This window comes from Stigmatopora nigra, unplaced genomic scaffold (genome assembly GCF_051989575.1).
Source record: "Stigmatopora nigra isolate UIUO_SnigA unplaced genomic scaffold, RoL_Snig_1.1 HiC_scaffold_24, whole genome shotgun sequence".
Taxonomy (NCBI): Eukaryota; Metazoa; Chordata; class Actinopteri; order Syngnathiformes; family Syngnathidae; genus Stigmatopora; species Stigmatopora nigra.
The window spans coordinates 1,845,339-1,866,250 of NW_027551603.1; the positions used below are offsets into that span (position 1 = coordinate 1,845,339).

General features: G+C 50.9%; 95 pseudogenes; all 95 read right to left on the bottom strand.

Annotated features, from left to right (window-relative positions):
• Positions 1-4,047: 4,047 nt before the first annotated feature.
• LOC144187807 (5S ribosomal RNA) lies at positions 4,048-4,166 on the bottom strand (annotated as a pseudogene).
• Positions 4,167-4,222: 56 nt separating this feature from the next.
• Positions 4,223-4,341, bottom strand: LOC144183719 (5S ribosomal RNA; annotated as a pseudogene).
• Positions 4,342-4,397: 56 nt separating this feature from the next.
• Positions 4,398-4,516, bottom strand: LOC144189968 (5S ribosomal RNA; annotated as a pseudogene).
• A 56-nt stretch (positions 4,517-4,572) lies between these two features.
• Positions 4,573-4,691, bottom strand: LOC144182281 (5S ribosomal RNA; annotated as a pseudogene).
• A 56-nt stretch (positions 4,692-4,747) lies between these two features.
• On the bottom strand, positions 4,748-4,866 carry LOC144182528 (5S ribosomal RNA; annotated as a pseudogene).
• Positions 4,867-4,922: 56 nt separating this feature from the next.
• Positions 4,923-5,041, bottom strand: LOC144185485 (5S ribosomal RNA; annotated as a pseudogene).
• Positions 5,042-5,097: 56 nt separating this feature from the next.
• Positions 5,098-5,216, bottom strand: LOC144182455 (5S ribosomal RNA; annotated as a pseudogene).
• Positions 5,217-5,272: 56 nt separating this feature from the next.
• On the bottom strand, positions 5,273-5,391 carry LOC144184905 (5S ribosomal RNA; annotated as a pseudogene).
• A 56-nt stretch (positions 5,392-5,447) lies between these two features.
• Positions 5,448-5,566, bottom strand: LOC144187393 (5S ribosomal RNA; annotated as a pseudogene).
• A 56-nt stretch (positions 5,567-5,622) lies between these two features.
• On the bottom strand, positions 5,623-5,741 carry LOC144186350 (5S ribosomal RNA; annotated as a pseudogene).
• A 56-nt stretch (positions 5,742-5,797) lies between these two features.
• Positions 5,798-5,916, bottom strand: LOC144190905 (5S ribosomal RNA; annotated as a pseudogene).
• Positions 5,917-5,972: 56 nt separating this feature from the next.
• On the bottom strand, positions 5,973-6,091 carry LOC144186799 (5S ribosomal RNA; annotated as a pseudogene).
• Positions 6,092-6,147: 56 nt separating this feature from the next.
• On the bottom strand, positions 6,148-6,266 carry LOC144185905 (5S ribosomal RNA; annotated as a pseudogene).
• Positions 6,267-6,322: 56 nt separating this feature from the next.
• Positions 6,323-6,441, bottom strand: LOC144191217 (5S ribosomal RNA; annotated as a pseudogene).
• A 56-nt stretch (positions 6,442-6,497) lies between these two features.
• On the bottom strand, positions 6,498-6,616 carry LOC144190125 (5S ribosomal RNA; annotated as a pseudogene).
• A 56-nt stretch (positions 6,617-6,672) lies between these two features.
• On the bottom strand, positions 6,673-6,791 carry LOC144189509 (5S ribosomal RNA; annotated as a pseudogene).
• A 56-nt stretch (positions 6,792-6,847) lies between these two features.
• LOC144181976 (5S ribosomal RNA) lies at positions 6,848-6,966 on the bottom strand (annotated as a pseudogene).
• A 56-nt stretch (positions 6,967-7,022) lies between these two features.
• On the bottom strand, positions 7,023-7,141 carry LOC144184362 (5S ribosomal RNA; annotated as a pseudogene).
• A 56-nt stretch (positions 7,142-7,197) lies between these two features.
• On the bottom strand, positions 7,198-7,316 carry LOC144190731 (5S ribosomal RNA; annotated as a pseudogene).
• A 56-nt stretch (positions 7,317-7,372) lies between these two features.
• On the bottom strand, positions 7,373-7,491 carry LOC144182338 (5S ribosomal RNA; annotated as a pseudogene).
• Positions 7,492-7,547: 56 nt separating this feature from the next.
• On the bottom strand, positions 7,548-7,666 carry LOC144190877 (5S ribosomal RNA; annotated as a pseudogene).
• A 56-nt stretch (positions 7,667-7,722) lies between these two features.
• On the bottom strand, positions 7,723-7,841 carry LOC144187130 (5S ribosomal RNA; annotated as a pseudogene).
• A 56-nt stretch (positions 7,842-7,897) lies between these two features.
• LOC144191167 (5S ribosomal RNA) lies at positions 7,898-8,016 on the bottom strand (annotated as a pseudogene).
• Positions 8,017-8,072: 56 nt separating this feature from the next.
• On the bottom strand, positions 8,073-8,189 carry LOC144185754 (5S ribosomal RNA; annotated as a pseudogene).
• A 56-nt stretch (positions 8,190-8,245) lies between these two features.
• Positions 8,246-8,364, bottom strand: LOC144182542 (5S ribosomal RNA; annotated as a pseudogene).
• A 56-nt stretch (positions 8,365-8,420) lies between these two features.
• LOC144188263 (5S ribosomal RNA) lies at positions 8,421-8,539 on the bottom strand (annotated as a pseudogene).
• Positions 8,540-8,595: 56 nt separating this feature from the next.
• On the bottom strand, positions 8,596-8,714 carry LOC144191653 (5S ribosomal RNA; annotated as a pseudogene).
• A 56-nt stretch (positions 8,715-8,770) lies between these two features.
• LOC144184343 (5S ribosomal RNA) lies at positions 8,771-8,889 on the bottom strand (annotated as a pseudogene).
• Positions 8,890-8,945: 56 nt separating this feature from the next.
• On the bottom strand, positions 8,946-9,064 carry LOC144184228 (5S ribosomal RNA; annotated as a pseudogene).
• A 56-nt stretch (positions 9,065-9,120) lies between these two features.
• LOC144186254 (5S ribosomal RNA) lies at positions 9,121-9,249 on the bottom strand (annotated as a pseudogene).
• A 56-nt stretch (positions 9,250-9,305) lies between these two features.
• On the bottom strand, positions 9,306-9,424 carry LOC144184310 (5S ribosomal RNA; annotated as a pseudogene).
• Positions 9,425-9,480: 56 nt separating this feature from the next.
• LOC144189098 (5S ribosomal RNA) lies at positions 9,481-9,599 on the bottom strand (annotated as a pseudogene).
• A 56-nt stretch (positions 9,600-9,655) lies between these two features.
• On the bottom strand, positions 9,656-9,774 carry LOC144182339 (5S ribosomal RNA; annotated as a pseudogene).
• A 56-nt stretch (positions 9,775-9,830) lies between these two features.
• LOC144186310 (5S ribosomal RNA) lies at positions 9,831-9,949 on the bottom strand (annotated as a pseudogene).
• A 56-nt stretch (positions 9,950-10,005) lies between these two features.
• LOC144186538 (5S ribosomal RNA) lies at positions 10,006-10,124 on the bottom strand (annotated as a pseudogene).
• Positions 10,125-10,180: 56 nt separating this feature from the next.
• Positions 10,181-10,299, bottom strand: LOC144186216 (5S ribosomal RNA; annotated as a pseudogene).
• Positions 10,300-10,355: 56 nt separating this feature from the next.
• Positions 10,356-10,474, bottom strand: LOC144190530 (5S ribosomal RNA; annotated as a pseudogene).
• Positions 10,475-10,530: 56 nt separating this feature from the next.
• Positions 10,531-10,659, bottom strand: LOC144186863 (5S ribosomal RNA; annotated as a pseudogene).
• Positions 10,660-10,715: 56 nt separating this feature from the next.
• Positions 10,716-10,844, bottom strand: LOC144184034 (5S ribosomal RNA; annotated as a pseudogene).
• A 56-nt stretch (positions 10,845-10,900) lies between these two features.
• On the bottom strand, positions 10,901-11,029 carry LOC144185220 (5S ribosomal RNA; annotated as a pseudogene).
• A 56-nt stretch (positions 11,030-11,085) lies between these two features.
• Positions 11,086-11,204, bottom strand: LOC144188538 (5S ribosomal RNA; annotated as a pseudogene).
• A 56-nt stretch (positions 11,205-11,260) lies between these two features.
• Positions 11,261-11,379, bottom strand: LOC144187260 (5S ribosomal RNA; annotated as a pseudogene).
• A 56-nt stretch (positions 11,380-11,435) lies between these two features.
• LOC144190732 (5S ribosomal RNA) lies at positions 11,436-11,554 on the bottom strand (annotated as a pseudogene).
• A 56-nt stretch (positions 11,555-11,610) lies between these two features.
• On the bottom strand, positions 11,611-11,729 carry LOC144182340 (5S ribosomal RNA; annotated as a pseudogene).
• Positions 11,730-11,785: 56 nt separating this feature from the next.
• LOC144190878 (5S ribosomal RNA) lies at positions 11,786-11,904 on the bottom strand (annotated as a pseudogene).
• Positions 11,905-11,960: 56 nt separating this feature from the next.
• Positions 11,961-12,079, bottom strand: LOC144185323 (5S ribosomal RNA; annotated as a pseudogene).
• A 56-nt stretch (positions 12,080-12,135) lies between these two features.
• LOC144184878 (5S ribosomal RNA) lies at positions 12,136-12,254 on the bottom strand (annotated as a pseudogene).
• A 56-nt stretch (positions 12,255-12,310) lies between these two features.
• LOC144185755 (5S ribosomal RNA) lies at positions 12,311-12,427 on the bottom strand (annotated as a pseudogene).
• A 56-nt stretch (positions 12,428-12,483) lies between these two features.
• Positions 12,484-12,602, bottom strand: LOC144184789 (5S ribosomal RNA; annotated as a pseudogene).
• Positions 12,603-12,658: 56 nt separating this feature from the next.
• On the bottom strand, positions 12,659-12,777 carry LOC144188274 (5S ribosomal RNA; annotated as a pseudogene).
• Positions 12,778-12,833: 56 nt separating this feature from the next.
• Positions 12,834-12,952, bottom strand: LOC144191654 (5S ribosomal RNA; annotated as a pseudogene).
• A 56-nt stretch (positions 12,953-13,008) lies between these two features.
• LOC144189534 (5S ribosomal RNA) lies at positions 13,009-13,127 on the bottom strand (annotated as a pseudogene).
• Positions 13,128-13,183: 56 nt separating this feature from the next.
• LOC144184229 (5S ribosomal RNA) lies at positions 13,184-13,302 on the bottom strand (annotated as a pseudogene).
• A 56-nt stretch (positions 13,303-13,358) lies between these two features.
• LOC144186256 (5S ribosomal RNA) lies at positions 13,359-13,487 on the bottom strand (annotated as a pseudogene).
• A 56-nt stretch (positions 13,488-13,543) lies between these two features.
• LOC144184311 (5S ribosomal RNA) lies at positions 13,544-13,662 on the bottom strand (annotated as a pseudogene).
• Positions 13,663-13,718: 56 nt separating this feature from the next.
• On the bottom strand, positions 13,719-13,847 carry LOC144184647 (5S ribosomal RNA; annotated as a pseudogene).
• A 56-nt stretch (positions 13,848-13,903) lies between these two features.
• LOC144183183 (5S ribosomal RNA) lies at positions 13,904-14,022 on the bottom strand (annotated as a pseudogene).
• Positions 14,023-14,078: 56 nt separating this feature from the next.
• LOC144186311 (5S ribosomal RNA) lies at positions 14,079-14,197 on the bottom strand (annotated as a pseudogene).
• A 56-nt stretch (positions 14,198-14,253) lies between these two features.
• Positions 14,254-14,372, bottom strand: LOC144186550 (5S ribosomal RNA; annotated as a pseudogene).
• A 56-nt stretch (positions 14,373-14,428) lies between these two features.
• LOC144186217 (5S ribosomal RNA) lies at positions 14,429-14,547 on the bottom strand (annotated as a pseudogene).
• A 56-nt stretch (positions 14,548-14,603) lies between these two features.
• LOC144188382 (5S ribosomal RNA) lies at positions 14,604-14,722 on the bottom strand (annotated as a pseudogene).
• Positions 14,723-14,778: 56 nt separating this feature from the next.
• On the bottom strand, positions 14,779-14,907 carry LOC144186864 (5S ribosomal RNA; annotated as a pseudogene).
• Positions 14,908-14,963: 56 nt separating this feature from the next.
• On the bottom strand, positions 14,964-15,092 carry LOC144184035 (5S ribosomal RNA; annotated as a pseudogene).
• Positions 15,093-15,148: 56 nt separating this feature from the next.
• LOC144185222 (5S ribosomal RNA) lies at positions 15,149-15,277 on the bottom strand (annotated as a pseudogene).
• A 56-nt stretch (positions 15,278-15,333) lies between these two features.
• Positions 15,334-15,452, bottom strand: LOC144188539 (5S ribosomal RNA; annotated as a pseudogene).
• A 56-nt stretch (positions 15,453-15,508) lies between these two features.
• LOC144183714 (5S ribosomal RNA) lies at positions 15,509-15,625 on the bottom strand (annotated as a pseudogene).
• A 56-nt stretch (positions 15,626-15,681) lies between these two features.
• LOC144184790 (5S ribosomal RNA) lies at positions 15,682-15,800 on the bottom strand (annotated as a pseudogene).
• Positions 15,801-15,856: 56 nt separating this feature from the next.
• LOC144187461 (5S ribosomal RNA) lies at positions 15,857-15,975 on the bottom strand (annotated as a pseudogene).
• Positions 15,976-16,031: 56 nt separating this feature from the next.
• Positions 16,032-16,150, bottom strand: LOC144191656 (5S ribosomal RNA; annotated as a pseudogene).
• Positions 16,151-16,206: 56 nt separating this feature from the next.
• On the bottom strand, positions 16,207-16,325 carry LOC144189535 (5S ribosomal RNA; annotated as a pseudogene).
• Positions 16,326-16,381: 56 nt separating this feature from the next.
• On the bottom strand, positions 16,382-16,500 carry LOC144184230 (5S ribosomal RNA; annotated as a pseudogene).
• Positions 16,501-16,556: 56 nt separating this feature from the next.
• Positions 16,557-16,685, bottom strand: LOC144186257 (5S ribosomal RNA; annotated as a pseudogene).
• A 56-nt stretch (positions 16,686-16,741) lies between these two features.
• Positions 16,742-16,860, bottom strand: LOC144184312 (5S ribosomal RNA; annotated as a pseudogene).
• A 56-nt stretch (positions 16,861-16,916) lies between these two features.
• LOC144184649 (5S ribosomal RNA) lies at positions 16,917-17,045 on the bottom strand (annotated as a pseudogene).
• Positions 17,046-17,101: 56 nt separating this feature from the next.
• Positions 17,102-17,220, bottom strand: LOC144183184 (5S ribosomal RNA; annotated as a pseudogene).
• A 56-nt stretch (positions 17,221-17,276) lies between these two features.
• Positions 17,277-17,395, bottom strand: LOC144186313 (5S ribosomal RNA; annotated as a pseudogene).
• A 56-nt stretch (positions 17,396-17,451) lies between these two features.
• On the bottom strand, positions 17,452-17,570 carry LOC144186561 (5S ribosomal RNA; annotated as a pseudogene).
• Positions 17,571-17,626: 56 nt separating this feature from the next.
• LOC144186218 (5S ribosomal RNA) lies at positions 17,627-17,745 on the bottom strand (annotated as a pseudogene).
• Positions 17,746-17,801: 56 nt separating this feature from the next.
• On the bottom strand, positions 17,802-17,920 carry LOC144188383 (5S ribosomal RNA; annotated as a pseudogene).
• A 56-nt stretch (positions 17,921-17,976) lies between these two features.
• On the bottom strand, positions 17,977-18,105 carry LOC144186866 (5S ribosomal RNA; annotated as a pseudogene).
• Positions 18,106-18,161: 56 nt separating this feature from the next.
• LOC144184036 (5S ribosomal RNA) lies at positions 18,162-18,290 on the bottom strand (annotated as a pseudogene).
• A 56-nt stretch (positions 18,291-18,346) lies between these two features.
• On the bottom strand, positions 18,347-18,475 carry LOC144185223 (5S ribosomal RNA; annotated as a pseudogene).
• A 56-nt stretch (positions 18,476-18,531) lies between these two features.
• Positions 18,532-18,650, bottom strand: LOC144188540 (5S ribosomal RNA; annotated as a pseudogene).
• Positions 18,651-18,706: 56 nt separating this feature from the next.
• On the bottom strand, positions 18,707-18,825 carry LOC144187628 (5S ribosomal RNA; annotated as a pseudogene).
• A 56-nt stretch (positions 18,826-18,881) lies between these two features.
• Positions 18,882-19,000, bottom strand: LOC144188488 (5S ribosomal RNA; annotated as a pseudogene).
• Positions 19,001-19,056: 56 nt separating this feature from the next.
• LOC144186954 (5S ribosomal RNA) lies at positions 19,057-19,185 on the bottom strand (annotated as a pseudogene).
• Positions 19,186-19,241: 56 nt separating this feature from the next.
• LOC144191847 (5S ribosomal RNA) lies at positions 19,242-19,360 on the bottom strand (annotated as a pseudogene).
• A 56-nt stretch (positions 19,361-19,416) lies between these two features.
• Positions 19,417-19,533, bottom strand: LOC144185757 (5S ribosomal RNA; annotated as a pseudogene).
• Positions 19,534-19,589: 56 nt separating this feature from the next.
• LOC144190502 (5S ribosomal RNA) lies at positions 19,590-19,708 on the bottom strand (annotated as a pseudogene).
• Positions 19,709-19,764: 56 nt separating this feature from the next.
• On the bottom strand, positions 19,765-19,883 carry LOC144188287 (5S ribosomal RNA; annotated as a pseudogene).
• A 56-nt stretch (positions 19,884-19,939) lies between these two features.
• Positions 19,940-20,058, bottom strand: LOC144191389 (5S ribosomal RNA; annotated as a pseudogene).
• A 56-nt stretch (positions 20,059-20,114) lies between these two features.
• Positions 20,115-20,233, bottom strand: LOC144184354 (5S ribosomal RNA; annotated as a pseudogene).
• Positions 20,234-20,289: 56 nt separating this feature from the next.
• On the bottom strand, positions 20,290-20,408 carry LOC144185940 (5S ribosomal RNA; annotated as a pseudogene).
• Positions 20,409-20,464: 56 nt separating this feature from the next.
• LOC144186976 (5S ribosomal RNA) lies at positions 20,465-20,583 on the bottom strand (annotated as a pseudogene).
• A 56-nt stretch (positions 20,584-20,639) lies between these two features.
• On the bottom strand, positions 20,640-20,758 carry LOC144187352 (5S ribosomal RNA; annotated as a pseudogene).
• Between the last annotated feature and the right edge of the window lie 154 nt (positions 20,759-20,912).

A 20,912-nucleotide genomic window follows, 5' to 3' on the forward strand; every position in this document is an offset into this window, starting at 1 on the left:
TTAGTAGATCCTTTAATATACACACCCCCACTCTAGCATTTTAACCGTTTGTAAAAAAATTCCTTCAAGTTTCACACAAAGTTATATCCTCTTTAATGCTATCAGTTTAGCTGTTTGTTCCCCGAATTGAGGTGGCAATAGTTTCACATCTAAGGTTTTTATTTTCACAGCCGCCATGACCTAATGGCCCCCTATCAGGTTTTTGGAAAATCCCAATTTCCTCTAATAGCATGCCAATCACCTTTTAATGCGGCCATCCAATTTTGTTTCTACTTGTTTCAGGTGATAAGATAATCTCCCCCATTTGTAAAACAAATTCATCCACGCCTAATTTATACAACATGACGCCTACTTGTTTTAGATATGGGGTCCCCAATTTCCCAAAATTTCCCAGAATTAATGTACTACCACATCCTGTCAAAAACCCAAAACGACTAACATAACCTGTTTCTAAGCCAGATTCTGGAATTTGGAGAATTTCTCCTTTCCCTTCCTTATCTAAGCTTGTTATTGCCACTCGTTATCACTGTAACATTCAGGCGTATTAACCCCATCGTTGCTAAAGTTCTCACCAATTTGCATGCCCTTAAAGCAGTAAAAAGCAACGTTATTTGGTTGTATCAATTGACCAATGCTTATCCAATCCGTAATATCCTTAAAGTCACCAATATGACCTGTGACAAAGCATATTTCCTCCCACCAGGACAACAGACAATGTTCTTTCAAGTGCACTTTGAAAAACATTCCATGTTACTCCATTCTTAGGGAAAATATGCTCATCCTAAACCAATTATTTTATTTACAATTCACCTAATTATTTGGATGAATGCCATGAATTTTATCATGCCACTATTGCATTGTAAATTTCCCATCTGATGTCGTTAACAGCCAAATAATTCAATACCTACTATACTTTGTAAATCACCTCATATGATGTTTACTTAAGACAAGAGTCATTTCCCATAGCCTGTTACCAAAACAAAAATCTACAACAATTAAATTAGAGAAATCAACCTTTTGTTAGACAATTCCTAATTACAAACTTTAATGTTTTAAAAACCTTATCGTCACCAATATACCATAATTTTGTAAATTTTGTCATCCTGGCCTTTTTTTCTTTTAAACAGCCAACCTCCTGGATTAAAGTATTTTGAATAATCAAAAAATTCTGAAATAGTATTAATATTATTTTATCCTCCAAAAGCTAGTTTCCTTTAACTAAGAGCCCTTTGAAATCCACAATTGCTCAAAAATGACTATTTTGGTCTATTTCCCAAATCCAAAGCTTTTTACCAAATCAACCTTTTACTAAACAGATTTTCTATCCTCTTAATACATTTCATTTTAAAACCCTAAATATCAATGCGAAAGCATCCGCATAACCTTGCATTTCTTGCAGACCATGTATTGTTCTTATTCTGAAAAGTCCAAACAGAAAACGCAATTAGCCGTTAACTATGACCTCCACTCTTGCTGCGAAAACAGCATTGTTATCTTATGTTTACAAACCAGCTTTTTCCCTGTGCCCAAATACAACGCTTTTTAGAGAAGACAACCATTAAAACGTCAAATTAACCCCTCTTCCGATATTCAACTACATCACAATATTTTTCCAAGACCCCATATATCCAGAATATGTATGCTGGAAGCACAACAATATGGCAAAAACCCATTTTCTGCCCTCAAGTTTGCTTCAGCACCCTCAAGGCCAATTATTATTATTATAATGTCTTCACGGAAGGGATCACAAAATTTTAGTTGTTTACACGGTCCGAACGCTCCCGAAAGCCCAACACAGTTAAATCGTCTGCCCCGCGGCCCACATGTTTCACTCCCATCTAATCAGCAGCCGCTGCACCAGAAACGCTTCCCCCGCAGTTGACACATTTTTTGGCAAGTCTAGAGCATAATAAAAACACAGGTGACATTCCCTGCTAAAATTTAAATGATCATTTTGTATATATTCTTTTGTCTTTTTAAACACCATCTTCCCGTTAGCGGACGGGATCAAAAACCAAGCTGCAATAAGCCATCACATTGCTGTAAATTGACAGTACATATAGGTTATATTAACAAAGCACCACCCGCACTTGGAAATAACCATTCTAATTGTTGTTATACAAGCCCAAGCATCACAAAAAAAACCCAATTTATTGTAATCACAAAACGTCATACCCGGATTAACCAAATCAAATACCAGTGTCCCCATTAATTTTCTAGCTCCCTTTATTTTTGTTAAACTTCCTCCGCGCCCGTCACCTATCTCGGTAAATATTTTCCCCGTCAGCCGAGGAGGCCCCGCTATTTTTTCCTTACCAAACAGTACTTTCCCGCAGCCACGGTCTTAAATATATCCCCGTTATCCGAGGGAGCCCCCACTATTTTCCCAAAATAGTATTTTTAACTTCTCCCCGGCCTTATTTTGCCATTAGTGTCTGTGGAACAAGCTGTTACACTTTTATCCACTCACATATTATTTATATATGTATATTACCTCTATGCATTAGTGCATATATTATCCTGCATTCTATGCATTTTAAGCTGGCCAGCAAACCCATATTTATTTATCCATAAATATAGCTGTGTAATATTTTTAAAGCGCTTTGTCTTTCCAATTTTTTCCAATCCTTACAAGTTAGACGTATTTTTTGGATCGTCATCCAAACCCGCCTTACAACACGTGTTTCCCATATTTTACTTTTATTTTTTGTAGTGAGTTCGTGTGCCTCACACAGTTAACTCTATTATTTATTATTATTATTAATATTATTATTATCTATTCGACTGTATCGACTGTATCTCCTAGGCCTTTCCTAATTTTACTGCAGAAACCACACAAACACCATACAACGTATATTCGTGCCTACCCTTTAGACACAGGACACTCCCCGGCCCCAATATTGTACCTCTAGTACAATATATTCGTGCCTACCCCTGAGACACAGGACACTTTCCAGCAAAGTGCCCCACCGTACCTGCCATTGACTAGTATAAACACAGGGTTTTATCGCCGTCACCCAGGACGCGAAACCAGCCCAACAATGGACCTCACATACAATGTCCCTTTAACGCATTTGGAAACACCTTCACAACATGCAGACATTAATGTGGACTTACCCGAGATCCATCAGATGTCTCCCTCCAGCAGGAAAAGTCTTCAACCGCCGAGAATCCAGGCGCCCCCGTCGAAAAACTCCGGCCCACCAAGGGTTTTGAAGACGCCGTGCGCACGGTCACTTACCAGATGTCGAACAGCAGCGCCTGGGTTCTCGCTCCGGTATATTGACCTCCATGGCTCAGAAGGACCAAAATGTCAGGTTCATTAATAATTACCTTCGTCCGTAATTATCAATAACTGCAGGAAGACATCTTATTCAATTATTGACATTTAATTAAATAGAAATGGATACAACAGATAAAAGCCTCCGGAGGGGAGCGTTACAGCAAGTGTCACCTTACAACTTCCGAACGTCTTCCCGAATAGACGTTTTCGTCCCATTCTTATGGTCACAAGTTACAGAGTTGTTGATCATTCCATCACGTATGAGTAAAAACAACATCTGGGACTACAATAACAATCAAAGTATTTTACTAATAACAAAAACAGGGACTAGACCTAACAACATGTAGATTAGAGTAATTATACAACCTCCTTGACCTAAGAATCATATAATATAATCATAATCATATAATCGTTACATACAGAAAAACCCGAAGTGTACGGTTACATAACGATAACAATATTCTTGTTATTGTCCGAATAGCCCTGTCCTCGTCACCAAGGGCCCACCAAATCTCAAGGACCCAGATTGGGTGGATTATCTGTATAACCATCCTGGAAAAGGCTGTCCAGGTTAAAGATGACTTGGTGTGACCTCAACACTTTTGAAAAACAGAAAGAGAATGATTTAACAAAGTAATGAATTAATACAGAGAAAAGAAAGAGAATGATTTAATAAAGAAATGAATTAATATAACTATTATAATAGTAAAACAGAACAAACCCAACAGACACCCATGAAATGTCGAAGAAGATGCAGGGTATGATGCTCACAGCACCTGGTATTCCCAAGCGGTCTCCCAATCAGGTACTAACCAGGCCGAACCATGCTTGGCTTCCGAGATCGGACGAGATCAGGCCTTTTCAGGGTGGTATGGCCGTGAGCAGTACTGCTTTTGCAGATGGACACCCATGAAATGTCGAAAAAGATGCGGGGTATGATGCTCACAGCACCTGGTATTCCCAAGCGGTCTCCCATTCAGGTACTAAACAGGGCGAACCACGCTTGGCTGCCGAGATCGGGCGAGATCGGGCCTTTTCAGGGTGGTATGGCCGTGAGCGGTACTGCACTAGCAGATGGACACCCATGAAATGTCGAAAAAGATGCAGGGTATGATGCTCACAGCACCTGGTATTCCCAAGCGGTCTCCCAATCAGGTACTAAACAGGCCGAACCATGCTTGGCTTCCAAGATCGGACGAGATCGGGCCTTTTCAGGGTGGTATGGCCGTGAGCGGTAGTGCACTAGCAGATGGACACCCATGAAATGTCGAAAAAAATGCGGGGTATGATGCTCACAGCACCTGGTATTCCCAAGCGGTCTCCCAATCAGGTACTAACCAGGCCGAACAATGCTTGGCTTCCAAGATCGGACGAGATAGGGCCTTTTCAGGGTGGTATGGCCGTGAGCGGTACTGTTCTTGCAGATGGACACCCATGAAATGTCGAAAAAGATGCAGGGTATGATGCTCACAGCACCTGGTATTCCCAAGCGGTCTCCCAATCAGGTACTAAACAGGCCGAACCATGCTTGGCTTCAAAGATCGGACGAGATCGGGCCTTTTCAGGGTGGTATGGCCGTGAGCGGTACCGCACTAGCAGATGGACACCCATGAAATGTCGAAAAAGATGCGGGGTATGATGCTCACAGCACCTGGTATTCCCAAGCGGTCTCCCAATCAGGTACGAACCAGGCCGAACCTTGCTTGGCTTCTGAGATCGGACGAGATCGGGCCTTTTCAGGGTGGTATGGCCGCGTGTGGTACTGCGCCTGCAGATGGACACCCATGAAATGTCGAAAAAGATGCGGGGTATGATGCTCACAGCACCTGGTATTCCCAAGGGGTCTCCCAATCAGGTACTAACCAGGCCGAACCATGCTTGGCTTCCGAGATCGGACGAGATTGGGCCTTTTCAGGGTGGTATGGCCGGGAGCGATACCGCACTAGCAGATGGACACCCATGAAATGTCGAAAAAGGTGCGGGGTATGATGCTCACAGCATCTGGTATTCCCAAGCGGTCTCCCAATCAGGTACTAACCAGGCCGAACCATGCTTGGCTTCCGAGATCAGACCAGATCGGGCCTTTTTAGGGTGGTATGGCCGTGAGCGGTACTGCACCAGCAGATGGACACCCATGAAATGTCGAAAAAGATGCTGGGTATGATGCTCACAGCACCTGGTATTCCCAAGCGGTCTCCCAATCAGGTACTAACCAGGCCGAACCATGCTTGGCTTCCGAGATCGGAGGAGATCGGGCCTTTTCAGGGTGGTATGGCCGTGAGCGGTACTGCTCCTGCAGATGGACACCCATGAAATGTCGAAAAAGATGCGGGGTATGATGCTCACAGCACCTGGTATTCCCAAGCGGTCTCCCAATCAGTTACTAACCAGGCCGAACCATGCTTGGCTTCCGAGATCCGACGAGATAGGGCCTTTTCGGGGTGGTATGGCCGTGAGCGGTACTGCACTAGCAGATGGACACCCATGAAATGTCGAAAAAGATGCGGGGTATGATGCTCACAGCACCTGGTATTCCCAAGCGGTCTCCCAATCAGGTACTAACCAGGCCGAACCATGCTTGGCTTCCGAGATCGGACGAGATCGGGCCTTTTCAGGGTGGTATGGCCGTGAGCGGTACTGCTCTTGCAGATGGACACCCATGAAATGTCGAAAAAGATGCGGGGTATGATGCTCACAGCACTTGGTATTCCCAAGCGGTCTCCCAATCAGGTACTAAACGGGCCGAACCATGCTTGGCTGCCGAGACAGGACGAGATCGGGCCTTTTCAGGGTGGTATGGCCGTGAGCGGTACTGCACTAGCAGATGGACACCCATGAAATGTCGAAATAGATGCGGGGTATGATGTTCACAGCACCTGGTATTCCCAAGCGGTCTCCCAATCAGGTACTAACCGGGCCGATCCATGCTTGGCTTCCGAGATCGGACAAGATTGGGCCTTTTCAGGGTGGTATGGCCATGAGCAGTACTGGTCTTGCAGATGGACACCCATGAAATGTCGAAAAAGATGCGGGGTATGATGCTCACAGCACCTGGTATTCCCAAGCGGTCTCCCAATCAGGTACTAACCAGGCTGAACCATGCTTGGCTGCCGAGATCGGACGAGATCGGGCCTTATCAGGGTGGTATGGCCGTGAGCGGCACTGCTCTTGCAGATGGACACCCATGAAATGTCGAAAAAGATGCGGGGTATGATGCTCACAGCACCAGGTATTCCCAAGCGGTCTCCCAATCAGGTACTAACCAGGCCGGACCATGCTTGGCTTCCGAGATTGGACGAGATCGGGCCTTTTCAGGGTGGTATGGCCGTGAGCGGTACTGCTCTTGCAGATGGACACCCATGAAATGTCGAAAAAGATGCGGGGTATGATGCTCACAGCACCTGGTATTCCCAAGCGGTCTCCCAATCTTGTACTAACCAGGCCGAACCTTGCTTGGCTTCCGAGACCGGACGAGATCGGGCCTTTTCAGGGTGGTATGGCCGTGAGCGGTACTGCATTAGCAGATGGACACCCATGAAATGTCCAAAAAGATGCGGGGTATGATGCTCACAGCACCTGGTATTCCCAAGCGGTCTCCCAATCAGGTACTAACCAGGCCGAACCATGCTTGGCTGCCGAGATCGGGCAAGATCGGGCCTTTTCAGGGTGGTATGGCCGTGAGCGGTACTGCTTCTGCAGATGGACACCCATGAAATGTCGAAAAAGATGCGGGGTATGATGCTCACAGCACCTGGTATTCCCAAGCGGTCTCCCAATCAGGTATTAACCAGGCCGCACCATGCTTGGCTTCCGAAATCGGGCGAGATCGGGCCTTTTCAGGGTGGTATGGCCGTGAGCGGTACTGCTTTTGCAGATGGACACCCATGAAATGTCGAAAAAGATGCGGGGTATGATGCTCACAGCACCTGGTATTCCCAAGCGGTCTCCCAATCAGGTACTAAACAGGCCGAACCATGCTTGGCTTCAGAGATCGGACGAGATCGGGCCTTTTCAGGGTGGTATGGCCGTGAGCGGTACTGCACTAGCAGATGGACACCCATGAAATGTCGAAAAAGATGCGGGGTATGATGCTCACAGCACCTGGTATTCCCAAGCGGTCTCCCAATCAGGTACTAACCAGGCCGAACCATGCTTGGCTTCCTAGATCGGGCGAGATCGGGCCTTTTCAGGGTGGTATGGCCGTGAGCGGTACTGCTTTTGCAGATGGACACCCATGAAATGTCGAAAAAGATGCGGGGTATGATGCTCACAGCACCTGGTATTCCGAAGCGGTCTCCCAATCAGGTACTAAACAGGCCGAACCATGCTTGGCTGCCGAGATCGGACGAGATCGGGCCTTTTCAGGGTGGTATGGCCGTGAGCGGTACTGCACTAGCAGATGGACACCCATGAAATGTCGAAAAAGATGCGGGGTATGATGCTCACAGCACCTGGTATTTCCAAGCGTTCTCCCAATCAGGTACTAACCAGTCCGAACCATGCCTGGCTTCCGAGATCGGACGAGATCGGGCCTTTTCAGGGTGGTATGGCCGTGAGCGGTACTGCACTAGCAGATGGACACCCATGAAATGTCGAAAAAGATGCGGGGTATGATGCTCACAGCACCTGGTATTCCCAAGCGGTCTCCCAATCAGGTACTAACCAGGCCGAACCATGCTTGGCTGCCAAGATCGGGTGAGATCGGGCCTTTTCAGGGTGGTATGGCCGTGAGCGGTACTGCTCATGCAGATGGACACCCATTAAATGTCGAAAAAGATGCGGGGTATGATGCTCACAGCACCTGGTATTTCCAAGCGGTCTCCCAATCAGGTACTAACCAGGCCGAACCATGCTTGGCTTCCGAGATCGGACAATCGGGCCTTTTCAGGGTGGTATGGCCGTGAGCGGTACTGCACCACCAGATGGACACCCATGAAATGTCGAAAAAGATGCGGGGTATGATGCTCACAGCACCTGGTATTCCCAAGCGGTCTCCCAATCAGCTACTAACCAGGCCGAACTATGCTTGGCTTCCGAAATCGGACGAGATCGGGCCTTTTCAGGGTGGTATGGCCGTGAGCGGTGCTGCACTAGCAGATGGACACCCATGAAATGTCGAAAAAGATGCGGGGTATGATGCTCACAGCACCTGGTATTCCCAAGCGGTCTCCCAATCAGGTACTAACCAGGCCGAACCATGCTTGGCTTCCGAGATCGGACGAGATCGGGCTTTTTCAGGGTGGTATGGCCGTGAGCGGTACTGCTCTTGCAGATGGACACCCATGAAATGTCGAAAAAGATGCGGGGTATGATGCTCACAGCACCTGGTATTCCCAAGCGGTCTCCCAATCAGGTACTAAACAGGCCGAACCATGCTTGGCTGCTGAGATCGGACGAGATCGGGCCTTTTCAGGGTGGTATGGCCGTGAGCGGTACTGCACTAGCAGATGGACACCCGTGAAATGTCGAAAAAGATGCAGGGTATGATGCTCACAGTACCTGGTATTCCCAAGCGGTCTCCCAATCAGGTACTAACCAGGCCGAACCATGCTTGGCTTCCGAGTTCGGACGAGATCGGGCCTTTTCAGGGTGGTATGGCCGTGAGCGGTATTGTCTTTGCAGATGGACACCCATGAAATGTCGAAAAAGATGCGGGGTATGATGCTCACAGCACCTGGTATTCCCAAGCGGTCTCCCAATCAGGTACTAACCAGGCCGAAACATGCTTGGCTTCTGAGATCGGGCGAGATCGGGCCTTTTCAGGGTGGTATGGCCGTGAGCGGTACTGCTTTTGCAGATGGACACCCATGAAATGTCGAAAAAGATGCGGGGTATGATGCTCACAGCACGTGGTATTCCCAAGCGGTCTCCCAATCAGGTACTAACCAGGCCGAACCATGCTTGGCTGCCGAGATCGGACGAGATCGGACGAGATCGGGCCTTTTCAGGGTGGTATGGCTGTGAGCGGTACTGCACTAGCAGATGGACACCCATGAAATGTCGAAAAAGATGCGGGGTATGATGCTCACAGCACCTGGTATTCCCAAGCGGTCTCCCAATCAGGTACTAACCAGGTCGAACAATGCTTTGCTTCCTAGATCGGACGAGATCGGGCCTTTTCAGGGTGGTATGGCCGTGAGCGGTACTGCACTAGCAGATGGACACCCATGAAATGTCGAAAAAGATGCGGGGTATGATGCTCACAGCACCTGGTATTCCCAAGCGGTCTCCCAATTAGGTACTAACCAGGCCGATCCATGTTTGGCTTCCGAGATCGGACGAGATCGGGCCTTTTCAGGGTGGTATGGCCGTGAGCGGTACTGCACTAGCAGATGGACACCCATGAAATGTCGAAAAAGATGCGGGGAATGATGCTCACAGCACCTGGTATTCCCAAGCGGTCTCCCAATCAGGTACTAACCAGGCCGAACCATGCTTGGCTTCCTAGATCGGGCGAGATCGGGCCTTTTCAGGGTGGTATGGCCGTGAGCGGTACTGCTTTTGCAGATGGACACCCATGAAATGTCGAAAAAGATGCGGGGAATGTTGCTCACAGCACCTGGTATTCCAAAGTGGTCTCCCAATCAGGTACTTACCAGGCCGAACCATGCTTGCCTTCCGAAATCGGAGGAGATTGGGCCTTTTCAGGGTGGTATGGCCGTGAGCGGTACTACTCTTGCAAATGGACACCCATGAAATGTCGAAAAAGATGCGGGGCAAGATGCTCACAGCACCTGGTATTCCCAAGCGGTCTCCCAATCAGGTACTAACCAGGCCGAACCATGCTTGGCTGCCGAGATCGGACGAGATCGGGCCTTTTCAGGGTGGTATGGCCGTGAGCGGTACCGCTCCTGCAGATGGACACCCATGAAATGTCGAAAAAGATGCGGGGTATGATGCTCACAGCACCTGGTATTCCCAAGCGGTCTCCCAATCAGGTACTAAACAGGCTGAACCATGCTTGGCTTCCGATATCGGACGAGATCAGGCCTTTTCAGGGTGGTATGGCCGTGAGTAGTACTGCTCATGCAGATGGACACCCATGAAATGTCGAAAAAAATGCGGGGTATGATGCTCACAGCACCTGGTATTCCCAAGAGGTCTTCCAATCAGGTACTAACCAGGCCGAACCATGCTTGGCTTCCAAGATCGGACGAGATCGGGCCTTTACAGGGTGGTATGGCCGTGAGCGGTACTTGTCTTGCAGATGGACACCCATGAAATGTCGAAAAATATGCGGGGTATGATGCTCACAGCACCTGGTATTCCCAAGCTGTCTCCCAATCAGGTACTAACCAGGCCGAACCAAGCTTGGCTGCCGAGATCGGACGAGATCGGGCGAGACCGGACCTTTTCAGGGTGGTATGGCCGTGAGCGGTACTGCTCTTGCAGATGGACACCCATGAAATGTCGAAAAAGATGCGGGGTATGATGCTCACAGCACCTGGTATTCCCAAGCGGTCTCCCAATCAGGTACTAACCAGGCCGAACCATGCTTGGCTGCCGAGATCGGGCGAGATCGGGCGAGATCGGGCCTTTTCAGGGTGGTATGGCCGTGAGCGGTACTGCTCTTGCAGATGGACACCCATGAAATGTCGAAAAAGATGCGGGGTATGATGCTCACAGCACCTGGTATTCCCAAGCGGTCTCCCAATCAGGTACTAAACAGGCCGAACCATGCTTGGCTGCCGAGATCGGACGAGATCGGACGAGATCGGGCCTTATCAGGGTGGTATGGCCGTGAGCGGTACTGCACTAGCAGATGGACACCCATGAAATGTCGAAAAAGATGCGGGGTATGATGCTCACAGCACCTGGTATTCCCAAGCGGTCTCCCAATCAGGTACTAACCAGGCCGAACCATGATTGGCTTCCGAGATCAGACGAGATCGGGCCTTTTCAGGGTGGTATGGCCGTGAGCGGTACTGCTATTGCAGATGGACACCCATGAAATGTCGAAAAAGATGCGAGGTATGATGCTCACAGCACCTGGTATTCCCAAGCGGTCTCCCAATCAGGTACTAACCAGGCCGCACCATGCTTGGCTTCCGAGATCGGACGAGATCGGGCCTTTTCAGGGTGGTATGGCCGTGAGCGGTACTGCACTAGCAGATGGACACCCATGAAATGTCGAAAAAGATGCGGGGTATGATGCTCACAGCACCTGGTATTCCCAAGCGGTCTCCCAATCAGGTACTAAACAGGCCGAACCATGCTTGGCTTCAGAGATCGGACGAGATCGGGCCTTTTCAGGGTGGTATGGCCGTGAGCGGTACTGCACTAGCAGATGGACACCCATGAAATGTCGAAAAAGATGCGGGGTATGATGCTCACAGCACCTGGTATTCCCAAGCGGTCTCCCAATCAGGTACTAACCAGGCCGAACCATGCTTGGCTTCCTAGATCGGGCGAGATCGGGCCTTTTCAGGGTGGTATGGCCGTGAGCGGTACTGCTTTTGCAGATGGACACCAATGAAATGTCGAAAAAGATGCGGGGTATGATGCTCACAGCACCTGGTATTCCGAAGCGGTCTCCCAATCAGGTACTAAACAGGCCGAACCATGCTTGGCTGCCGAGATCGGACGAGATCGGGCCTTTTCAGGGTGGTATGGCCGTGAGCGGTACTGCACTAGCAGATGGACACCCATGAAATGTCGAAAAAGATGCGGGGTATGATGCTCACAGCACCTGGTATTTCCAAGCGGTCTCCCAATCAGGTACTAACCAGTCCGAACCATGCCTGGCTTCCGAGATCGGACGAGATCGGGCCTTTTCAGGGTGGTATGGCCGTGAGCGGTACTGCACTAGCAGATGGACACCCATGAAATGTCGAAAAAGATGCGGGGTATGATGCTCACAGGACCTGGTATTCCCAAGCGGTCTCCCAATCAGGTACTAACCAGGCCGAACCATGCTTGGCTGCCAAGATCGGGCGAGATCGGGCCTTTTCAGGGTGGTATGGCCGTGAGCGGTACCACTCATGCAGATGGACACCCATTAAATGTCGAAAAAGATGCGGGGTATGATGCTCACAGCACCTGGTATTTCCAAGCGGTCTCCCAATCAGGTACTAACCAGGCCGAACCATGCTTGGCTTCCGAGATCGGACAATCGGGCCTTTTCAGGGTGGTATGGCCGTGAGCGGTACTGCACCAACAGATGGACACCCATGAAATGTCGAAAAAGATGCGGGGTATGATGCTCACAGCACCTGGTATTCCCAAGCGGTCTCCCAATCAGCTACTAACCAGGCCGAACTATGCTTGGCTTCCAAAATCGGACGAGATCGGGCCTTTTCAGGGTGGTATGGCCGTGAGCGGTGCTGCACTAGCAGATGGACACCCATGAAATGTCGAAAAAGATGCGGGGTATGATGCTCACAGCACCTGGTATTCCCAAGCGGTCTCCCAATCAGGTACTAACCAGGCCGAACCATGCTTGGCTTCCGAGATCGGACGAGATCGGGCTTTTTCAGGGTGGTATGGCCGTGAGCGGTACTGCTCTTGCAGATGGACACCCATGAAATGTCGAAAAAGATGCGGGGTATGATGCTCACAGCACCTGGTATTCCCAAGCGGTCTCCCAATCAGGTACTAAACAGGCCGAACCATGCTTGGCTGCTGAGATCGGACGAGATCGGGCCTTTTCAGGGTGGTATGGCCGTGAGCGGTACTGCACTAGCAGATGGACACCCGTGAAATGTCGAAAAAGATGCAGGGTATGATGCTCACAGTACCTGGTATTCCCAAGCGGTCTCCCAATCAGGTACTAACCAGGCCGAACCATGCTTGGCTTCCGAGTTCGGACGAGATCGGGCCTTTTTAGGGTGGTATGGCCGTGAGCGGTATTGTCTTTGCAGATGGACACCCATGAAATGTCGAAAAAGATGCGGGGTATGATGCTCACAGCACCTGGTATTCCCAAGCGGTCTCCCAATCAGGTACTAACCAGGCCGAAACATGCTTGGCTTCTGAGATCGGGCGAGATCGGGCCTTTTCAGGGTGGTATGGCCGTGAGCGGTACTGCTTTTGCAGATGGACACCCATGAAATGTCGAAAAAGATGCGGGGTATGATGCTCACAGCACGTGGTATTCCCAAGCGGTCTCCCAATCAGGTACTAACCAGGCCGAACCATGCTTGGCTGCCGAGATCGGACGAGATCGGACGAGATCGGGCCTTTTCAGGGTGGTATGGCTGTGAGCGGTACTGCACTAGCAGATGGACACCCATGAAATGTCGAAAAAGATGCGGGGTATGATGCTCACAGCACCTGGTATTCCCAAGCGGTCTCCCAATCAGGTACTAACCAGGTCGAACAATGCTTTGCTTCCTAGATCGGACGAGATCGGGCCTTTTCAGGGTGGTATGGCCGTGAGCGGTACTGCACTAGCAGATGGACACCCATGAAATGTCGAAAAAGATGCGGGGTATGATGCTCACAGCACCTGGTATTCCCAAGCGGTCTCCCAATTAGGTACTAACCAGGCCGATCCATGTTTGGCTTCCGAGATCGGACGAGATCGGACGAGATCGGGCCTTTTCAGGGTGGTATGGCCGTGAGCGGTACTGCACTAGCAGATGGACACCCATGAAATGTCGAAAAAGATGCGGGGAATGATGCTCACAGCACCTGGTATTCCCAAGCGGTCTCCCAATCAGGTACTAACCAGGCCGAACCATGCTTGGCTTCCTAGATCGGGCGAGATCGGGGCTTTTCAGGGTGGTATGGCCGTGAGCGGTACTGCTTTTGCAGATGGACACCCATGAAATGTCGAAAAAGATGCGGGGAATGTTGCTCACAGCACCTGGTATTCCAAAGTGGTCTCCCAATCAGGTACTTACCAGGCCGAACCATGCTTGCCTTCCGAAATCGGAGGAGATTGGGCCTTTTCAGGGTGGTATGGCCGTGAGCGGTACTACTCTTGCAAATGGACACCCATGAAATGTCGAAAAAGATGCGGGGCAAGATGCTCACAGCACCTGGTATTCCCAAGCGGTCTCCCAATCAGGTACTAACCAGGCCGAACCATGCTTGGCTGCCGAGATCGGACGAGATCGGGCCTTTTCAGGGTGGTATGGCCGTGAGCGGTACCGCTCCTGCAGATGGACACCCATGAAATGTCGAAAAAGATGCGGGGTATGATGCTCACAGCACCTGGTATTCCCAAGCGGTCTCCCAATCAGGTACTAAACAGGCTGAACCATGCTTGGCTTCCGATATCGGACGAGATCAGGCCTTTTCAGGGTGGTATGGCCGTGAGTAGTACTGCTCATGCAGATGGACACCCATGAAATGTCGAAAAAAATGCGGGGTATGATGCTCACAGCACCTGGTATTCCCAAGAGGTCTCCCAATCAGGTACTAACCAGGCCGAACCATGCTTGGCTTCCAAGATCGGACGAGATCGGGCCTTTACAGGGTGGTATGGCCGTGAGCGGTACTTGTCTTGCAGATGGACACCCATGAAATGTCGAAAAATATGCGGGGTATGATGCTCACAGCACCTGGTATTCCCAAGCTGTCTCCCAATCAGGTACTAACCAGGCCGAACCAAGCTTGGCTGCCGAGATCGGACGAGATCGGGCGAGACCGGACCTTTTCAGGGTGGTATGGCCGTGAGCGGTACTGCTCTTGCAGATGGACACCCATGAAATGTCGAAAAAGATGCGGGGTATGATGCTCACAGCACCTGGTATTCCCAAGCGGTCTCCCAATCAGGTACTAACCAGGCCGAACCATGCTTGGCTGCCGAGATCGGGCGAGATCGGGCGAGATCGGGCCTTTTCAGGGTGGTATGGCCGTGAGCGGTACTGCTCTTGCAGATGGACACCCATGAAATGTCGAAAAAGATGCGGGGTATGATGCTCACAGCACCTGGTATTCCCAAGCGGTCTCCCAATCAGGTACTAAACAGGCCGAACCATGCTTGGCTGCCGAGATCGGACGAGATCGGACGAGATCGGGCCTTATCAGGGTGGTATGGCCGTGAGCGGTACTGCACTAGCAGATGGACACCCATGAAATGTCGAAAAAGATGCGGGGTATGATGCTCACAGCACCTGGTATTCCCAAGCGGTCTCCCAATCAGGTACTAACCAGGCCGAACCATGATTGGCTTCCGAGATCAGACGAGATCGGGCCTTTTCAGGGTGGTATGGCCGTGAGCGGTACTGCTATTGCAGATGGACACCCATGAAATGTCGAAAAAGATGCGAGGTATGATGCTCACAGCACCTGGTATTCCCAAGCGGTCTCCCAATCAGGTACTAACCAGGCCGAACCATGCTTGGCTTCCGAGATCGGACAATCGGGCCTTTTCAGGGTGGTATGGCCGTGAGCGGTACTGCACCAACAGATGGACACCCATGAAATGTCGAAAAAGATGCGGGGTATGATGCTCACAGCACCTGGTATTCCCAAGCGGTCTCCCAATCAGCTACTAACCAGGCCGAACTATGCTTGGCTTCCAAAATCGGACGAGATCGGGCCTTTTCAGGGTGGTATGGCCGTGAGCGGTGCTGCACTAGCAGATGGACACCCATGAAATGTCGAAAAAGATGCGGGGTATGATGCTCACAGCACCTGGTATTCCCAAGCGGTCTCCCAATCAGGTACTAACCAGGCCGAACCATGCTTGGCTTCCGAGATCGGACGAGATCGGGCTTTTTCAGGGTGGTATGGCCGTGGGCGGTACTGCTCTTGCAGATGGACACCCATGAAATGTCGAAAAAGATGCGGGGTATGATGCTCACAGCACCTGGTATTCCCAAGCGGTCTCCCAATCAGGTACTAAACAGGCCGAACCATGCTTGGCTGCTGAGATCGGACGAGATCGGGCCTTTTCAGGGTGGTATGGCCGTGAGCGGTACTGCACTAGCAGATGGACACCCGTGAAATGTCGAAAAAGATGCAGGGTATGATGCTCACAGTACCTGGTATTCCCAAGCGGTCTCCCAATCAGGTACTAACCAGGCCGAACCATGCTTGGCTTCCGAGTTCGGACGAGATCGGGCCTTTTTAGGGTGGTATGGCCGTGAGCGGTATTGTCTTTGCAGATGGACACCCATGAAATGTCGAAAAAGATGCGGGGTATGATGCTCACAGCACCTGGTATTCCCAAGCGGTCTCCCAATCAGGTACTAACCAGGCCGAAACATGCTTGGCTTCTGAGATCGGGCGAGATCGGGCCTTTTCAGGGTGGTATGGCCGTGAGCGGTACTGCTTTTGCAGATGGACACCCATGAAATGTCGAAAAAGATGCGGGGTATGATGCTCACAGCACGTGGTATTCCCAAGCGGTCTCCCAATCAGGTACTAACCAGGCCGAACCATGCTTGGCTGCCGAGATCGGACGAGATCGGACGAGATCGGGCCTTTTCAGGGTGGTATGGCTGTGAGCGGTACTGCACTAGCAGATGGACACCCATGAAATGTCGAAAAAGATGCGGGGTATGATGCTCACAGCACCTGGTATTCCCAAGCGGTCTCCCAATCAGGTACTAACCAGGTCGAACAATGCTTTGCTTCCTAGATCGGACGAGATCGGGCCTTTTCAGGGTGGTATGGCCGTGAGCGGTACTGCACTAGCAGATGGACACCCATGAAATGTCGAAAAAGATGCGGGGTATGATGCTCACAGCACCTGGTATTCCCAAGCGGTCTCCCAATTAGGTACTAACCAGGCCGATCCATGTTTGGCTTCCGAGATCGGACGAGATCGGACGAGATCGGGCCTTTTCAGGGTGGTATGGCCGTGAGCGGTACTGCACTAGCAGATGGACACCCATGAAATGTCGAAAAAGATGCGGGGAATGATGCTCACAGCACCTGGTATTCCCAAGCGGTCTCCCAATCAGGTACTAACCAGGCCGAACCATGCTTGGCTTCCTAGATCGGGCGAGATCGGGGCTTTTCAGGGTGGTATGGCCGTGAGCGGTACTGCTTTTGCAGATGGACACCCATGAAATGTCGAAAAAGATGCGGGGAATGTTGCTCACAGCACCTGGTATTCCAAAGTGGTCTCCCAATCAGGTACTTACCAGGCCGAACCATGCTTGCCTTCCGAAATCGGAGGAGATTGGGCCTTTTCAGGGTGGTATGGCCGTGAGCGGTACTACTCTTGCAAATGGACACCCATGAAATGTCGAAAAAGATGCGGGGCAAGATGCTCACAGCACCTGGTATTCCCAAGCGGTCTCCCAATCAGGTACTAACCAGGCCGAACCATGCTTGGCTGCCGAGATCGGACGAGATCGGGCCTTTTCAGGGTGGTATGGCCGTGAGCGGTACCGCTCCTGCAGATGGACACCCATGAAATGTCGAAAAAGATGCGGGGTATGATGCTCACAGCACCTGGTATTCCCAAGCGGTCTCCCAATCAGGTACTAAACAGGCTGAACCATGCTTGGCTTCCGATATCGGACGAGATCAGGCCTTTTCAGGGTGGTATGGCCGTGAGTAGTACTGCTCATGCAGATGGACACCCATGAAATGTCGAAAAAAATGCGGGGTATGATGCTCACAGCACCTGGTATTCCCAAGAGGTCTCCCAATCAGGTACTAACCAGGCCGAACCATGCTTGGCTTCCAAGATCGGACGAGATCGGGCCTTTACAGGGTGGTATGGCCGTGAGCGGTACTTGTCTTGCAGATGGACACCCATGAAATGTCGAAAAATATGCGGGGTATGATGCTCACAGCACCTGGTATTCCCAAGCTGTCTCCCAATCAGGTACTAACCAGGCCGAACCAAGCTTGGCTGCCGAGATCGGACGAGATCGGGCGAGACCGGACCTTTTCAGGGTGGTATGGCCGTGAGCGGTACTGCTCTTGCAGATGGACACCCATGAAATGTCGAAAAAGATGCGGGGTATGATGCTCACAGCACCTGGTATTCCCAAGCGGTCTCCCAATCAGGTACTAACCAGGCCGAACCATGCTTGGCTGCCGAGATCGGGCGAGATCGGGCGAGATCGGGCCTTTTCAGGGTGGTATGGCCGTGAGCGGTACTGCTCTTGCAGATGGACACCCATGAAATGTCGAAAAAGATGCGGGGTATGATGCTCACAGCACCTGGTATTCCCAAGCGGTCTCCCAATCAGGTACTAAACAGGCCGAACCATGCTTGGCTGCCGAGATCGGACGAGATCGGACGAGATCGGGCCTTATCAGGGTGGTATGGCCGTGAGCGGTACTGCACTAGCAGATGGACACCCATGAAATGTCGAAAAAGATGCGGGGTATGATGCTCACAGCACCTGGTATTCCCAAGCGGTCTCCCAATCAGGTACTAACCAGGCCGAACCATGATTGGCTTCCGAGATCAGACGAGATCGGGCCTTTTCAGGGTGGTATGGCCGTGAGCGGTACTGCTATTGCAGATGGACACCCATGAAATGTCGAAAAAGATGCGAGGTATGATGCTCACAGCACCTGGTATTCCCAAGCGGTCTCCCAATCAGGTACTAAACAGGCCGAACCATGCTTGGCTTCCGAGATCGGACGAGATCGGGCCTTTTCAGGGTGGTATGGCCGTGAGCGGTACTGCACTAGCAGATGGACACCCATGAAATGTCGAAAAAGATGCGGGGTATGATGCTCACAGCACCTGGTATTCCCAAGCGGTCTCCCAATCAGGTACTAACCAGGCCGAACCATGCTTGGCTTCCGAGATCGGGCGAGATCGGGCCTTTTCAGGGTGGTATGGCCGTGAGCGATATTGCCCTTGCAGATGGACACCCATGAAATGTCGAAAAAGATGCGGGGTATGATGCTCACAGCACCTGGTATTCCGAAGCGGTCTCCCAATCAGGTACTAACCAGGCCGAACAATGCTTGGCTGCCGAGATCGGACGAGATCGGACGAGATCGGGCCTTATCAGGGTGGTATGGCCGTGAGCGGTACTGCTCTTGCAGATGGACACCCATGAAATGTCGAAAAAGATGCGGGGTATGATGCTCACAGCACCTGGTATTCCCAAGCGGTCTCCCAATCAGGTACTAACCAGGCCGAACCATGCTTGGCTGCCAAGATCGGGCGAGATCGGGCCTTTTCAGGGTGGTATGGCCGTGAGCGGTACTGCTCATGCAGATGGACACCCATTAAATGTCGAAAAAGATGCGGGGTATAATGCTCACAGCACCTGGTATTTCCAAGCGGTCTCCCAATCAGGTACTAACCAGGCCGAACCATGCTTGGCTTCCGAGATCGGACAATCGGGCCTTTTCAGGGTGGTATGGCCGTGAGCGGTACTGCACCACCAGATGGACACCCATGAAATGTCGAAAAAGATGCGGGGTATGATGCTCACAGCACCTGGTATTCCCAAGCGGTCTCCCAATCAGCTACTAACCAGGCCGAACCATGCTTGGCTTCCGAAATCGGACGAGATCGGGCCTTTTCAGGGTGGTATGGCCGTGAGCGGTGCTGCACTAGCAGATGGACACCCATGAAATGTCGAAAAAGATGCGGGGTATGATGCTCACAGCACCTGGTATTCCCAAGCGGTCTCCCAATCAGGTACTAACCAGGCCGAACCATGCTTGGCTTCCGAGATCGGACGAGATCGGGCTTTTTCAGGGTGGTATGGCCGTGAGCGGTACTGCTCTTGCAGATGGACACCCATGAAATGTCGAAAAAGATGCGGGGTATGATGCTCACAGCACCTGGTATTCCGAAGCGGTCTCCCAATCAGCTACTAACCAGGCCGAACCATGCTTGGCTGCCGAGATCGGACGAGATCGGGCCTTTTCAGGGTGGTATGGCCGTGAGCGGTACTGCACTAGCAGATGGACACCCGTGAAATGTCGAAAAAGATGCAGGGTATGATGCTCACAGTACCTGGTATTCCCAAGCGGTCTCCCAATCAGGTACTAACCAGGCCGAACCATGCTTGGCTTCCGAGTTCGGACGAGATCGGGCCTTTTCAGGGTGGTATGGCCGTGAGCGGTATTGTCCTTGCAGATGGACACCCATGAAATGTCGAAAAAGATGCGGGGTATGATGCTCACAGCACCTGGTATTCCCAAGCGGTCTCCCAATCAGGTACTAACCAGGCCGAAACATGCTTGGCTTCTGAAATCGGGCGAGATCGGGCCTTTTCAGGGTGGTATGGCCGTGAGCGGTACTGCTTTTGCAGATGGACACCCATGAAATGTCGAAAAAGATGCGGGGTATGATGCTCACAGCACGTGGTATTCCCAAGCGGTCTCCCAATCAGGTACTAACCAGGCCGAACCATGCTTGCCTTCCGAAGTCGGAGGAGATTGGGCCTTTTCAGGGTGGTATGGCCGTGAGCGGTACTACTCTTGCAGATGGACACCCATGAAATGTCGAAAAAGATGCGGGGCAAGATGCTCACAGCACCTGGTATTCCCAAGCGGTCTCCCAATCAGGTACTATCCAGGCCGAACCATGCTTGGCTGCCGAGATCGGACGAGATCGGGCCTTTTCAGGGTGGTATGGCCGTGAGCGGTACTGCTCTTGCAGATGGACACCCATGAGCTAAAGTATTAATTCGACCTTCTACACCTGCTACCCAAATCAATTGGGATTTGACATTATTCAAAGTCAGTTGGAATATTCAGGTTATAAAAGAGGGGGGAAAAGGCAGGAATATATACAGCT